The sequence below is a fragment of the Ornithodoros turicata genome, chromosome 2, assembly GCF_037126465.1.
Source record: "Ornithodoros turicata isolate Travis chromosome 2, ASM3712646v1, whole genome shotgun sequence".
In the NCBI taxonomy this organism is placed as follows: domain Eukaryota; kingdom Metazoa; phylum Arthropoda; class Arachnida; order Ixodida; family Argasidae; genus Ornithodoros; species Ornithodoros turicata.
In genome coordinates, this window is record NC_088202.1 from 82,931,454 (window position 1) to 82,944,023 (window position 12,570).

The 12,570-nt window shown below is 49.3% G+C and overlaps 1 long non-coding RNA gene across 1 annotated transcript; it reads right to left on the reverse strand.

The window, feature by feature from the left end:
- Positions 1-823: 823 nt before the first annotated feature.
- LOC135383780 (uncharacterized) lies at positions 824-6,399 on the reverse strand. The gene is made up of 3 exons (XR_010420062.1): positions 6,150-6,399; positions 4,997-5,183; positions 824-948 (listed from the first exon to the last, which is right to left on the reverse strand). It is a non-coding gene; the product is annotated as an uncharacterized LOC135383780 (long non-coding RNA).
- Positions 6,400-12,570: the final 6,171 nt, after the last annotated feature.

A 12,570-nucleotide genomic window follows, 5' to 3' on the forward strand; every position in this document is an offset into this window, starting at 1 on the left:
TCATGCAAGATCAACACCAACACGCCCAGTTTTTCACCTGGATGTCTTAATGGCTTACCACCTTGTGTACGAAGCAGGACACAGGCTGGTTCTCCAATGGGTGCCAGCCCATTGTGGTATCGTAGGGAATGAACAGGCTGACGGCGCCGCAGAAGCAGGTCTCTCGTCTCGGACACGGACGAGTACTGCGCTGCTGAGAGGAGACCGTCGTTTCATTCTCCGACGCCTCGTGACACCCCTGGCTTCACGCCAATGGACAACTGACATTCTCCCCCATCTAAGCTGAGAAGAGATGATGATCCAACGCTCGCTTTCCGCATGCAACGAAACACCTCTCGTCAAGATGCTGCATTATTTCATCGGATGCGACTGGATGTGGCTTTTACAGCTCAGTGGCGTTACCGCACGAGACAAGTTGACTCTCCCAGCTGCTGTCACTGCGGTGCTCTAGAAGACCTAGAGCACATTCCTCCTCATTGCCCACACTACCAACCTTCCCGAACCGCACTCTCCGGGTCTCTTAATCAGCTGGACTGTCGCCCGTCTTCTCTATCTCGCACAAAATTGCTTGGTCCCTGACCAAATCCAGCCCACCAACGCTCTGCCTTCAAAGCTCTTTTGACCTTTTTGGACACCATAGCGCTTCGATCCTTATTGTGAAGGGGTTCTTTATTTCATTCCCCCACATCACCACCAGCACTGGGGTAGATTCTCGCCCCTGGCAATGAAAATCCTCAGTCATCGTCTCCAAATGAAGTAGTAGTTGTTGTTGTCATACTGATCACTCGTTAGAGGCGCCCCACTTTGTATAGTGTACACGTGATCAATTTTGGAGCATATTTTTAATTGGTAAAGCCGAGTTGCAAAACATAAAAACAATAACTTTAATACGGGTTGAATCTTCGACGTCGTAGGAAAATGTCATCCTGTTCCATGCTTCTGCCGAACCTGCAAGATAAACGATGCGCGCATATTATCAGCACCTTCACAATTACCTCGATATCTGATATGAAGGTTCTCAGACATTGAAAGATGAAAGTCACTGAAAAGGTTAGGCAGCCGTAGGGGTCGAACCCACATCTTCTGGATTGCCGGTCCAGGGCTCTACCAATTGAGCTAAGCCGCTTGAGCTAAGCTCTACCAATTGAGGCCTTGTATGTATTTGTCCCTTCTATGTTGTTCCAGCCTCAGAACATCAGTTCTCTCATGTTCTCAAACGTTTTGGACTTTAATGACTTCCTTGTTACAACGAATTACAACGAATAAAAACAGCTACAATATTTATTCTACACTCTGTGCTCTTAGTCAGTCAGAACGTCCGCACATGCGAACGCTGCTGATCAATGAAGGGCATTCTTTCTCTCTCTCTTTCTTTTTTTTTAAATCAAATTATCCAATGTCAGAGGCAGATTTCCACGACAAGAAGCATGTTTGCCGATTGAATATTTACACAACGCTGCGTTTTTATTTATTTGATACTGCTGAGTGCTCCTATCAGGAATGGGTAATTGCACAACATATACAGCATGGCCGCTCATAGCCACAGTTGCTTCGCGGCGCTAACATGGAATTCAACATGTTACAGCACAACATGGAACGGAACAGTTGCATAACAACAACATACCAGTAAATAATTACACAAGAAAATACATTGCACTTAAGAATTACATTCATGATTGAAATATTGGGCTTTTTCTTGCAAAATGGCTGGAAGAACGGAAAGTGCGTGCAATAGAAAGCTGTTTTGGAAACCGCAGCAAAATCGCGCAGTGTACGCAAGAACTAACGGACCATATACCTGCCTTCACTGTTGCCCCAACCGCTTCTTCAGTAGCACCATGGACACTGCCGAAACTATCCATCTCGTCTCACATCCCGGGGATCAAGGGTCCGAAGAACCAAACCCCTGCTCCCGTCATCAAGCAAGCTAATCTGGAGTGGATGGACGCGGCATACGGAAATCAAACCGCCGTATATACGGACGGTTCCTCCACTACTGGCGGCATTTGTAATTCCAGAGGAGTAAATTTCACGTGGGTTCCGCCTATCGCACCGCACCTCGGCCACATCTGCGGAGTTGTATGCCATCCTGCTATTCCTAAAGTCTATTTTGGATCACCACCCCCGCCTCTGGGTGGTTTACACAGATTCGCGGGCAGCGCTGCAGTGCATAGACAACATGGGCATCCGTGGCTCCTTGGCTCCGGTGGTAGCGAACATCCTGACGACGCTCAAGGTTTTAGAAGACAGGGGCCACCGGCTCACCCTCCAATGGGTTCCTAGCCACATTGGAATAAGAGGCAATGAAGTAGCGTATCGGGCAGCTGCTGCGGCTCACCATCGCCGCTCAGCAGTCCCCATCATACTTTCGAATGGGGATAGGCGCTCCCTGTTGACCGCGTTGAAGTCGTCTAGGGCCCATCAGGAATGGTCCCATGACATCACTCGGTGGTCGCTTCTGTATGCTGTTGACCCAACGCTTTTATTTGAAATGCCAGGCGGTTCCCTCGCCTCTTTACGTCTCTCGTGCGTCGTTTACGACTTAGCGTCGCATTCACCCCTGCACTCCGGTATAGGCTGGGCCACAGCAACACAGCGCTGTGTACAACTTGTGGTTTCCCGGCAACAATCCGACACATTCTAGAAGACTAGACAAGAAGAATTCTGCAGCCAGTACGTACGCGAGCGACGGGCCTTTAAATGTCAACTTGAAATGCTCGATCAGAGGCCATTCAACATCTGCAAAGTTCTCGGCCCATGGAGTAACCCTGGACATCAGTGCCGTGCACTTGGCGCTTTTCTTTCCTTTCTGAGGGCCACCGGCCTCCTTCACGAACTGTAGGGATTTCCTTCCCTCGTCATCCTTTCATGTGAACCCTTTTGGAATGGGTAGGGTCCTGCACTCAACGCAGGGAAACATCCCACAGCATCATCATCATTCATCTATGTTGTTGTTGTTGTCCTAATCTACCAGATCGTCGTGCGCCGCGTGCACTCGTTGCGTGCACTTGTAGCCAGACATCATCCTGAATGCAGGGTGTCGGAGCGAACCGAAAACCGGAACCGAAAACCGAAAAAAAACGCTATTTTGGTGCGAACCGGAACGGAATCGAAACCGTATACGTTTTTTTCGCTCAGGAGGGAAACCGAAAAATATATGTAACGGTTTTCGGTCCAAGAAAAAACTTCGCCGGTTTGGACTACGGATAGGCGAATGAAACAGACGTCGTGTGCTCTGAAGTCATGTCATGGATACTATACGGGGGTTACGGTTACGGTGGAATGTATGTTGGTATACTATGACCCTTAGGCTCTCTTTGTAATGGTTTATCGTTCGCGCACGCACACAGACTTAGAGGTACATGTGACTCTCTAGCAATGTGCCGTAGTGTTCGCTTTAATTTGATCCCCCCAAACTCTCCTAAACTAAACAGCGACCGAAGGGGGCCGCATAACGGCTTCTTTATCGGTAATGTCGCGCAACACGTCCCTTGTTTGAGAGCAACTAAGTTGAATACATTTACGTATACGCGAGGGCAAGCCCGTGCGATGTGGCAACTCTTTTGTGGACAGGACACGAAGCAAATATAACGGAGCCGTCGAGCGCGTTTGTGAGTGAAGGTGTTCCTCGATTTGCGTCGTACTCGTGCGGTGGTGCTTGCTGGCTAGACAGTAGCAACAGACATTCGGATGGGACGCGATCGCTCCAACCCAGCAAGAAAGTACTTTACGTATGACATCACGACAAACAAGTCCGTTTGTAGCATGCGCTTCAAGAAAGGAGAAGGCTCATTCAGACAGTAACCTACAGGAACCAGGAGCTACCAATTTCACATCTGTCTATTAAATACCACGTATGCGGAATAAACGGGTTTACATTTTGTAACATTTATTTTTATTTTTTTGTGGGGATGAATATTCCCAGCAGAAGCGAAACCGGTTAAAAACCGGTATGAACCGTTATTTTTTTGCTCCGGAGCAGAACCGGTACCGGATCGTTTATGATGTAACCGGAACGAAAACCGGAACGAAAAACGTTTCGGTTCGACACCCTGCCTGAATGACTTCATACTCTCACCCCTGATTCTTTGAAAACGGGAGAAGTACATCTTTCTGTGACACTTATGCAGTTATGTCAATTGTCACAAAGAGGCGTACGCCCCGCGATTTCTACGAGTGATAACGGTATCATTCTGTGATATGATTGATCTTCACTTGGCCTTTGCGCAGAGGCAGTGTGGTAGCCTTTGAAGGCCGCGCTCTGTGGCTCTACTCAACATGAGGGCACGTTTAGGTCGTTTCGACAAAAGTTTCAGCGTCTAGGGTCTCCCTTTTTCTGTATATCATGCTTCCCTTAATCCTAATTGTGGACAAGGGAGCACAGCTTACATGCACATTGCCTTTTTGAAAGGGTAGCTATAGTTGTTGGAACGCCGACAGCAAGATGGGACGTAATTTCAAGCTGGCCTTGCGACTACGTGGAGTGGTAATACAGATGTCGCTGTCTTCAACATCTTCCGCATAATACACTCTAAGAACAGAACTTCACCGCATAGCACGCGTTCTGCACCAGCCATTGCCACAAATGATAGGGTGATCGCTCCTGATTCGAAAGAGAGAGCGGGGCGTGCGCCTTTTTGTGTCAGTTTGATATATGATGATTGACACAACAAGGCGTACGCCTCTCTGTCTCTTCGAATCAGGAGCGACAATCCTGTCATTCGTAGCAATGGTTTGCGCAGAGCTTGCTATGCGGTGAAATTCTGTTTTTAGAGTGTAGTGTGCGTTTTTGAAGGCAGCTTCTTGTTATTTTCGAGGGCATGTCGTTTCACAATCGTCGTGTTTTCTTCCGTACTTCGGATATTGAGCTCCGTTGTAAAACGTAAAGGACGGTAAACTCCGTAGAAAATAACAAACTTCAAAAACAATCTCTGAATATGTCAAACAGTAAACTCCGCGAAAGCCAGGACCCTAATCACGAAAAGCTCCAACGTACCTCGGTTTTGCCAGAAGCAGATAATAGTCATCCAAGGCTTGCAGATACTGCACCAACTGGTTCTCGTCCCTAAAGACTGGTGGCAGACGCGGCTTCCGTAGGCCGAAGCAGTCTGCCATAACAATCCACCCAAGTGTAAACAACAGAAGGTGGAGCAGTATCCATGCTGCTCTGCTCATTTCGATTCCTGCAGTGCCAACATCATGTTACGGTTACGTAGGATTCATTGGCTTATGAAACTCCACGCAGGTGAACACATACCCACTTTGATTACGAGTGTAACACACGACGTCGTAACAGCAGCGCGGTCCACTTATACTCTAGAAACAGAACTTCATACATAACACGTTCAGAGCTAACCACCTTTTTTAATGATATCGTGCCCTTTCCTGTAGAACTTTACCACACAACACGCTGAAGGCAAACCATAGCAGCAGAATGATTCCTTGTGGAAGGCGTTGGGCGTACGTTTTTTTTTTTTTTTGTGACAGTCAACATAACTTCACAAGTGTCACAAAAAGGCCCGCTTTCAAAAAATCATGGGAGAGAATGATGTCATTTGGGATGATATGGTTGACTATAGGAGCGTGTTGTGCGGTGAAATTCTGTTTTAAGAATGAGAAGAAGTTATGTTTAAAAGAGTCTGCGTAAGAGAGTTCTCTTTTTAGTTAGCGTCAACCTGACCACAGGTCAGACACAATATCCTAACATCATTCGATGAAGATGACATGTCGAAGCAATTTGCTCCGTCCCATCCAATTGCGATCGCTATAGGTCAGGCTCGAGCCCGCGACCTGGAGATCATCAAATGGACACGTGCTCGTGGAGTTAAGAATCGGTACAGCGGTATACCTGAACGTGATAACGACCACTAACGGGAATTATGTTGCATATCATTTACATATGTAACAAAACGTGGAAACGTGTGCTGCTAAAATGCCTCCTAATTATTTGGGCGCACTAACTTACGGCATCAACGCTGCACGCAAAGCTAAAGACTAAGCCATACGACGCGCACTGAACATAAAAGGTGTCTTTGGCGTACGACTCTGTAATGGATCGCCACCGAATTTATCTGTCTAAATGCCTTCCACACACACACACACACACACACACACACACACACACACACACGATGTCGAGACCTACTCACCGCAGTCCTCGCAGAGCGACCTCGGCTTGCAAAATCCGCAAACACAATGACCGTTATGAGGGTGTCACACAAGATAACAGATGCTTCCTTTTAAGGTTGCCCCTTTCCGAGGGTGTGCCTCAAACTGCTTGTACTAAAGACGGACAACGTGCTTGTCAAATGCAGGGTTGTCGCTCGACGAATATTGTGCAACGGCGTTCCGCGCCATTTGAATATATAGAGTTTGTTACGTCATGCTGCTTGGGCGGAATTTTTCGCTGAGGATCTGCGCAGTTGCCATGATTACCGCCTGCCAGCACTGCGGGAGGCGCCACATTACAGCAGAGAATTATTATAGGAAGCAGCTTTGTTGTTGTCGAATCCCCTCGTGGAATAAAAAAAACAATGCATCGAAAGTATATGCACGCTGTTTGATGAACATGATCGGAAGGGAGTGGGGGGAGAGAGAATTTATGTTAGGAGTAGCTGAACTAGTCGGGAGACGAGTTCAATTTCTCATCTTTTTTTCCTTACAAACACGCAAACAAACATGATCCGAAGAAAGAAAAAGGCCGGGCGCAAAACAATGTTGCGACCAGCTTTGATCAATTCTTGAAAAAAGCCTTTATGCGTTTAAATTGTCACGACTGTTTTGCAGACTGAAAGAACGACAGTGCATTAACACGTATAAATGTTCCAATAAACTAGCATCATCTAATTATGATATTCACATTATTAATGCAACTAGTCAACTGATTAACTGAACAGTGTCGTGAAGATTAATAAATATTAGAACATTCAGTAGAAAAAGGAGACCTATGCCTCCATACAATACCGTGCAGGCATAAGGCCGCACAGACATCGTTTGGCAGCAGAACAACTACAACTAATACACTGATGATGATGAATGCTATACGAATACGCCGATACGGGGGGGGGGGGGTCCTGCATTGGCAAAAATGCTATTATATGTAACGTTCCTTCTCGAAGGAACCCAATAGTCCAAAACTGTGTCCTCTTCTTTCTTCCTCGTGACCCCACCCTCTCGTCCTCCTCGTTGGCACCTTACATAGGCCCCGGGGGTCTGGAGTAATCCTTCCTGGGATTGTATTTCAGAATATTGCTGATAGAGGCAATGTGCAATCGGTCGTCTTCCGGAAGTCTGTATCCAATAGTCTTTAGTACCCCCTGCTTCGAGGCGGTTTGGACCACCACGAATGGTCCCTGTGGCGGCGCCCTGTCCAGTGTGCCTTTAGGAATGAGGACGAGGTCGCCCACGACTATGTCTGGAATGCGGTGACTGTGACGGCGATCGAAGTGCTCCTTCATAGCCTGTCTGTATCGATGAATCTGTGAGGGTGTCCTGCGTTTCTCGTTCAAAGAGACGTTGTCGGCGATGCCCAGCAGCCGGTCGGCCTGTAGGACAGGCGAAACACCGTACATGGCAAAATGTGGGGAGCAACCGATTGCTTGGTTGTATGAGCGGTTGTGGTGGTGCGTAGCCGCTTCCAGGCAGGTCTTCCATCCTCCGGGGAAGTCTCTATATAGCTGAACGAACTGCTTCACGTCCCGAATCGCGCGTTCAGCCATGCCGTTTGCCGCGGGGTGGTACGGGGCTGTGAACTTCAGCTGGATGCCCTTCTCTTGAGCCCATGCGGCGAGGCGTTTGCTTGTGAACGCAGGGCCGTTGTCACAAACGATCACCTTTGTGTTATTGAAGATATCCCTTGTGAGCAGCGTGACTGAGTCTTCCCCCCCTGGGCGGGTGTTGACTATGCGGGTGCGTTCATCGATGGCCAGTAGGAACGCTTGAGTTTTCCTTACGATGTCGGATTTCTTCCTGAGCTCGGCAAAATCAAGATGTATTACTTCGAATGGCCGGGATGAATGCTCTGGCAAGATCATCCGGTCAGCTCTTGGGGTGTACTTGGCCTTCATTTTTTTGGCACATGTCGCAGGAGGAGATGTATTCCTTGACGTCAGTCTTCATTTTCGGCCACGTAAAGCGTTGACAGAGCTTGTGGTAGGTCCTGGCAATGCCGTCATGTCCACCAGAGTCGGGACTGTCGTGGTACAGGGAGAGAACCTCTTGCCGGAGGGTGGGGGGAACAAGGTAACGGTTGCCCCTCAGTTCCATCTCTTGGGTGTCCTCCCACAGGCGCGGGTCGGAGATGGACGCGGCGGAAAAGTGCTCGAGCCCTAGACGAGACAGTGCGTCCGCGTCGACCATAGTCTTGCCCGGCTTGTAGTAGACTTGGATGTCGAACTGTTGCAGCTCACAAGCCCATCTGGCAAGTCGTCCAACAAGGTTTGCAGTTCGCAGAATGTCGGTAACGGGTTGATGGTCGGTGTAGAGCTTGAAAGTGCGCCCGTCCAGGAACGATCTAAAGTATCTGGTCGCTTTAACGACTGCCAGCAACTCCTTTTCCGTTGTCGCGTAGTTGAGCTCGGCCGCGCTAAAGGTGTACGAATAGTATCCAATAACCGTCAACTGCTGTGGGGATGGACGGCTGATGTCCCGTTGGTAGAGAACGGCACCGGTGCCAAAATGGGAAGCATCCGTGTGTAGCTCAAAGGGCAGTCTGAAATCGGGTAGGTCTAAAATCGGGTTGGAGGATATTGCTTCAACTAGGTCTTGGTATGCAGACTCGCACTCCTCGGTCCATATGAACGGTTTTTGTTTCTGCAACAGGGTCGTGAGGGATTTCGTTCGAGAAGCGTAACCCTGAAGGAAGGCACGGAAGTGCCCTGCGAGGCCGAGAAACACTCTTAGCGAGTGCACATCGTGCGGCTTTCGCATGTTCCTGATCTTGCGTACGGATTCCTCCTTGGTGGTCTTGGTTTTGCCATCGATAAGCCGTCCAAGGAATGCTACACTACGTTGGAAGCAGACGCTCTTTTTCACGTTTATCTGGAGGTTCGCTCGACTTAATGCTTGCAGAACAAGGTGGAGGTGTTCCAGATGTTCCTGCTGTGACAGTGAGCAGATGAGGACGTCGTCTATGTACACGTGGACGAATTTGCCAATGAATGGTTGGAGCACGGTCGTCATCATCTTTTGGAACCAGGCAGACGAATTCTTCCATCCGAATGGTAGCCGATTGTATTCGTATAATTCGAAAGGTGTTACAAAGGCAGTGTATTTCTTTGTATCCTCGGTCAGCGGAATCTGCCAAAAACCTTTGCAGAGGTCTATACATGAGAAGGTGGTGCTACCTCCAGTATCGTTGATTATATCGTCTATGTTGGGCATGGGGAACGGGTAAATGTCCGTCTGCCTGTTGATTAGTCTGTAGTCCGTACAGAGGCGAAACGTGCCGTCAGCCTTAGGCGCTATCGTGATGGGCGAAGCAAAAGGTGACGTTGACGGGCGAATTATATCGGCGTCAAGCATGGACTGCAATTCCCCTTTTAACCATAACTTCTTGTCCCGAGATACGTTGTAGGGCTTCCTACGGACTACCGTAGTATCGCGAAGACTGAAGGGGACCTCAATCGAAGAAGTTGGAGTTGGGTAGCCAGACGCAGGTACTAAATTCGGGTAGTGCCTCACGACATCGTTGATGGTCGTGATATTGGTTTTGCGGCACGGCTTGGACGTAGCTTCAACATCACATTCGAGACAACCGTCCGCAACTGAAATGGTGTCGTCCCAGTAGATATTCAGTTTGAGGCGCTTCATGTCTGGGCGTGATAGCAAAACGTCGTAGTCCACGTCGTGAATGACTAGGGCGTGGGTCGTGATGGTGTGGCCGGAGACCGTTATAGAGACAACAGCCCATGTGTTGAAGGTTTTGGAGGCACCGTCAAAGCCCTTGACGTTTATTGGTCGGCCGGAGGATATTAAGTGTGGCTGGAGCAGGTAACGGTTAACAAAGGTGATGGAGGAACCGCTATCGACCAGTGCACGAGCCGGTGCACCGTTTAGGAGGACGTCAACGTAAATTAACTTCGTTGTAGTGAGGTAAACAGTTTCGCATTGTGTCTTCAGGTGGAAACCAATACCCTCTTTCATTAGTTTTTTTCCGTCTCATTGCCAACATGGCCGTCTACTGCAGCTGCCGTTCTGTGGTCGGGCCCGCTCGGCCTCTGCCTTCCCCGCGTTGTTTGATTGTTGGTGAAACCGTACTGTTGGCGTGGTAGCTGCGGAGCTAAATCTTGGCCAGCTTCGTTAGCTCCGATGTCTCGCAGGCATTGCAAAAGAGCCTCGGGATGGTTTGCTCCCTTGATCTTTACCATGTGCTGTACATTTCTTGGAAGACCGTGAAGGAGGAGCGCAACCACTGACGGATCGGGGAGACTGGGTTCTGCCAACTGAAGGAGTCGCAATTTCTCGAAGTAGTATTCGGCGTAGGGTCCCGTGGTGTACTTGTACGAAATGGCGTCGTCCCATCTCGTGAAGTGGTCTGTACCAAAAGATGCGAGGAAGCTTTCCCTCCAAGTGTGCCATGACGATTTCTTATGATGGAGAAAACGTAGCTCATACCACTTCTTGGCGCACCCTTCTAAAAGGGGGCGAAGGTTATCGACCTTGAGGTCGTCCGTCGACCAGACGTTTCGTTCGCAGGCGTGTTCATAATGTGCTAACCACGTCGTGGCGTTTCCGGTACCGTCAAAGTGACTTGGAGACGCTTGAGACCGGAGAGTGTTTGCACCAAGAGCCATATTTCGGAGAGCGTCCAGAAACACTCGCTGCTGACGTTCGAACAGCGCGAAGATGGTGGTGGCATCGGGGGAAGCGTGTGGGTCGGCAAGAGTGGGAACTTGCTGCGGAGGGTTGCGGATCAGCCTATCAAAATCGTCCACCTTCATGTTCAGCTTCACAGTCCCTTTGTTTGCAGCAGACTCGACGTCAGTGTTGAGTTTGTCTGCCACGTACTGGAGGAGAGTCGGCTGGTCTGGGTGGTTGCTGAGGTCGAAGACCTCCTCGCCGACGTTGCAGCACCGTGCTCGCGGCCCCTCCGGCAAGCTCTCTAAGAGAATGTCTACCCACATTTCAGATTCTGGATTAGAACTGTCGGCTGCGCCAATTGTAACGTTCCTTCTCGAAGGAACCCAATAGTCCAAAACTGTGTCCTCTTCTTTCTTCCTCGTGACCCCACCCTCTCGTCCTCCTCGTTGGCACCTTGCATTATACTACCAAGGACAGCTGATACTCCATGTAACGACTGAAATTGAGGGGTGTCAGGACATCTGGACCCCCCTAAATCCGCCCCTGATGCCACTTGGACTCACACAGCGCACACAGAGCGCACTCCTCAGAGAAGGAGAGCGAAGTCGTTTTCTATTTACGGAAGTTTCTTCCAATTGGTCGACAACAGGGCGACGTCACATCCTGGTGTACATATCGTCTGCTCTGCTCTCGCAATGGCTGGGCCTATCGGGGCCGGAGCTTTTCATGTTACAATTTTCGGCGACGGCACCTTCGATAATTAATGGGGCTGCGTTTCTCAATTTGGTGCTCGCTTCCAGTGATCTGCTGTAAAGGGCGGCTGTTATTGGTTTCTACAATTCTCCGCCGCTATCTCCGCACGCGGTGGTGGTAGTGGTGATGGTGAAAGGGCTTGCCGTTGTCGGCCTCCGCACGCATCTATAGTACAGGCTTTAACTGCTCCAACTGAAGCTCACACACTCGTACTTCCGTATCCGTACTTCCGAAAAGACAGTGAAATAACATAACATGCGGAACTTCACGGGATATTCCCGGCGCTGAAGTACATGGCGATTCACCGGCCGCAAACGTGGGTTCTCTTTACTGACTCCCGATCTGCCATCCAAACACTAGACTCAAACAGCGAGACCACCAATGACGCCATGCGAAGGAAAATTACCAAGACATACGGTAACCTCAGACGAGACAGACATCAGGTACCCATCCAGTGGATCCTCAGTCACTGCAAGATCCCTGGAAACGAGAAGGCGGACGAGGCTGCAAAAGAAGCCCACTCCCTGACATGCAGGGAAAACCAAAGGGCCAAATTGATCAAAAACGACATGAAAACGGCAGCAAACGAACGGCAAATGTGGAGACGAAGAAGCTCCTGGACAATCTACGCCCCAGGCTTGTCGCCCTCGATGGCCCATATAAGTACACTGGCTGTAGATACATGAGTGGAACTGACGCAGCACTCATTCCTTGACTCCGACTTGGTGCTGCTTTCACAAGAGCTTACAATCCTTATATCCTGCATATGCCTTACAGGTATAGGCTAAACATGACCGACGATCCCACATGTAGACAATGCCACACAGTCGAAGACGACATCCATCTACTACTGCACTGCATGAAATATAAGGACGAGAGAACGATCCTAGAAAAGCGTCTCTCCACACTGGACAGCCGGCTACTTACCATTGCAAAGATTCTGGGTGCATGATCTACAGATGACAAATGACGCAAGGCGGCAGGCTACCTGCTACAATTCCTCAAGGCCGCAAACCT